A 4,473-nucleotide genomic window follows, 5' to 3' on the forward strand; every position below is an offset into this window, starting at 1 on the left:
ATCCATCTCATTTTTTTCCAAGTCCTCTTATTCTCAGCTCAATCCCTAGTCTGGGTCGCTGTTATTAATCAGCCTCTTCCAGCAGTCTCTCTGTCTTGAAGAGACGTTTTGCGGACGGATGCCCTTCCTGACTCAAACCCTCCATATCTACCCGGGCTTGGGACCTGCCTTGAGTTGGGCTGGCATGCCATTGCCCCCAACCCCCTCCTCTTCCTCACCCCTCCCCCACACAGTAAATGCGGCTCTTATCTTCGTCAGTGGCTTTTGTCTTTGTCACGCCATTATATATAAATCGTGGAGGATCCTTTCTTGGACTATGTCAAGTAATGCACTTACTCCTCCTCCCTCTTTTCTCTCTCTCTCTCCAAGTGAGGAGGAAGGGGGAGCAGGGTGAGGGGGGAGGTTATAACCCGATGTTATGTTGCGTCGCAATGAATAATTCAGCGAGAGATTCGTCGAAGCGAGGCGAGAGTGTTGGCAAAACATGTGATTTGCAAAGGGCGAGATTAGCGAGAGCTTATTTAAAACGGCTGCACGGGCTCTGAGCCTCCGTCTGTTTGCGAGCAATCCTCTTTGTACGGAGGATTAAACGGGAATAGAAACATTTGCAACAAGGAAAAAGGAGCAAGAACATTTGCAAAGAGAGGGAGAAAGAATTGAATCGCACGGGACATTCAGTAAATTGAAATCAAGGAACAGCTGTGTGAGGTAATGACTGCTAATAATTGTTAATTATTTCTTCGGTGTTACGCCAACATTATTGCCCAGCAATCCGCTTACAACGGCATGAAAATATTTACGTTAAAAAGCACAAAAAAATGTGATCTCTTTAAAAGGAAATATCTTTCAACAAAATCTATATATACGTCCACGTGCAATGAGATAACACCACTTATTAGGTACCATAAATTTTACTTCATCATCTACTTACAAGGCCACTTAAAAGTAAATATGGACATTCACAAACAAAATCAAACATTGCCTTCAAACCGCTTGAAAAAACAACTTCCTGTATGGCCATCAACACAGGAAATTAAAACTGGTAAACACTTACTTACAAGGCCTGGTTTAAAATAAATAAAACACGGAATATTTCATTAATAAAAATCATTACTTGAATATCAGTTAAAACATAAGAATTCGTCAAGAAAATGCACTATCAATCGGGTGCAAATATAATAACTTGCAAAATACTGCTTATACAAACAATTAAGGTCACATTAAATAATTTTTCACGAAATCAACATATCAAATCCTTGGCAAAAAAATAAATTTATAATAATTAATCAGATAGCTGAATAATCAGGAACAAATTACATTCTATCACCCACTAATTGGCTGATTGTAAATTATCACCTGGCGTTCCACCACCTATCAAGATCATGGGGCCCTGCATGGGGGTCACATGTACGTATCCACAAGGTCATCAAAGTGAAAGGGTTATAAATATCATATATATTATATATATATATATATATATATATATATATATATATACGTATACACACACACACATATATATAACTACTGTGATACCAAAGGTACATATAGAATCTATGGTCACTTTTTAACCATATGGGTATGTAATCGTATTAACCACAAAGCACTCTTAACTTCTTGAATATTTCACACATTTTGGATACACTTTTCACTACAAAGCCTGAGATCCAGATGCAAGAATATGAGGAGGTAATTCTGACGCGAGTAGAAGGGTTCGAACCCGCATCCGAAGTATCGATACGACACGACCTTTAGACTTTGCGGAACGAAGTCAAGTTGCTGACGAGCGAGACCAGGAGAAGGTCAGGTCGGCAACGTGACCTCGTTCTCATGTATATATATATATATATATATATATATATATATATATATATATATATATATATATATTAATATATGTATATATTAGATTAACTGAATGATAAACATTCATCAATTAAATGAAGAAACAATACAGGATGTAAATACAGACAATTTTAATAAAAGCAACAGAAAACTGGGACGCTTCCTCACTATAACACATTTTTTTTTTTAAATTCCGCAAACAGTGGTATCCAACATAATCTGAATCTATTTCCCCACTGATTTATCTCCAATCTATAAGAGCGATTAACGTTCCAATGCCATTAGATTCACACCGAGGACGTTTTAAAATTACGCGGTCTAACATTAACTTGAGTGATAGCCGTCAGAATACTCAGTAGCCCCTATTTTATCAGTTTTACGATCGAACTTCATTTGGGTATATTGTCCGGATGTCAAATTGTGGTCCTGGCTTATTCGCAGTAGGTTGGGACTAAACCAAAATAAAGATTATACAAATAAGGAGACACGGGCAGGGATACAGTCACAGCTGAGAGAGAGAGAGAGAGAGAGAGAGAGAGAGAGAGAGAGAGAGAGAGAGAGATTTGAAAAAACTTCAAGACAGTGAGCGATAGCGGGAGAGACTAGCAACACAGAAAGAAACTGGTCAGTGCTTTCAGAGAGAGAGAAAGAGAGAGAGAGAGAGAGAGAGAGAGAGAGAGAGAGAGAGAGAGAGAGAGAGAGATTGTATTTAATGACTGAATGAAAAAAAACTTGTTGGCAGTTCAACTGCCCAAACTATCACAATAATTAACATGAGGTCTGATGAATAAAGAAGATATCTAATCTTTCTACGAAGCCTTTTCATTATTACGTTGTAATACACAAACCTTAAAGGAAGAACATTTGATTGTTATACACGAACGAGTTATTTAGAGATCACGAGAACAGGAGAAAAATTGGAAAGTTGACTGTTATTCTCATTAACAGATGATTGATAGGCCCCCAAACAGAACGAAATAGAAAACTGACTTATTGACTCTGTCTTTCCAGGCTCATTGTGACCCATTGCAGCTCACACATGACTGCCCAGGGGTTGTTGCAAGTTTGTTTTAAACAAAAGGTTTCGTTCAACCCTCCCGGGGAGGGAGGGGGGCTTGGGGGCAGTTCGCTGGCGTCTAATAGACCAACATAGCGTTTTGAGTCTAGGGGATCTTCAGACCATGAAAGCCACACCAAACTTGACTTGTGGGGAGGGGAGTGTCGGGGAGGGGAGGAGATGGAGTTTATGGACTGGGGATGAGGGTGGGGGTTGGGGGTTAGGGGTGTTGGGGAGGGAATGGATTCCTTTGCTGTGGGAGATCAAACTGTGAACCAACCAACCTGTCATTATCCCTCAGTGTCCATCGGGAGGACTGAATCCACACAGACCTTCCCCTCGATGTTGACTTTATGTTATTACTAGGTCACACTTCCCCTTGCGTTACCCCTCCCCCTCCCCTCTCTTTCCGTCTCCTCCCCTCCCCGCCCTTCCAACGCACAACCGCAGCACAAGCAATCCCTGCACACAATTGCCAGCCAATGCAACTTATACAGTGGAGGGAATCCACGGATTTTCTCTTTTTTTATTTATTTATCTTTCATTTTGAATCTGAACCTCAGCTCTGAATGGAAAACTTTGTACGTTAGATAATATTGTCTCATCATCGATTAATAATCTTTAATATAATTATTCATAATTATATAATATTCCTCTATTAAAATTTAACATAAATCTTTCCTGTTACAACATTCCTTGATTATCTGTATACGTACTTAGATGTATATGAATTCATATTCGAAATAAAGAATATTATTATTATTATTATTATTATTAGATATGCCTAGGAGACTATCCAAACATGTTCAAAAAATATCTTTCTCAAAATAGACCTGTTCGCAACAAATTTTGGTGATACATGAATCCAGGTTTGTTTGTTTACACAAACACACATATACATATATATGTGTGTGTGTGTTTGTAAACTGTAAGTGACCCAGGATCTCCCCAACGAAAAACAAATCGTGCCCAACTAAGCGCAAACGAATGTCCAGAACAGCGCCAAAAGCAGCGCAGAAATAGCGCCATTTTCATCTTTTACTGAAAAAAAAAAGATTAGAAAAAAAAAAAAACCGGGCAACGGCGTAAATCCTCCACGAACACTTTTTGAAAGATAAAGCAAAACGTGGAGACCAAATGAAACTTTTTTTTTTTTTTTTTTTATTTTTTTTTTTTTTTTTTCTGGCGCAGCAAAACAGAAATAAAAGGGGATGCTCGTTCAGAGCAGGCAAGGCAATTTATTCCCCCACCATTACGGAGGTAATGGATTCATTCCCGCTTTTGCAACTTTTGTTGAAAATTCTCTCTCTTCTCTCTCTCTCTCTCTCTCTCTCTCTCTCTCTCTCTGTGGTTTTTCAAATATTTAGTCTTCTCTGTCAGTTTAATTATATACGCTGTTTTTACGTATATATATATATATATATATATATATATATATATATATATATATATATAGAAATAAACACCAGCGTACATATGAAAACCTGATGAAGAAGAATATATATTTTTAAATTTTAAAGACCACAGAGAGAGAGAGAGAGAGAGAGATGAGAGGAGAGCGAGAGAGAGAG

The sequence above is a fragment of the Macrobrachium nipponense genome, chromosome 21 (assembly GCF_015104395.2).
Source record: "Macrobrachium nipponense isolate FS-2020 chromosome 21, ASM1510439v2, whole genome shotgun sequence".
NCBI lineage: Eukaryota > Metazoa > Arthropoda > Malacostraca > Decapoda > Palaemonidae > Macrobrachium > Macrobrachium nipponense.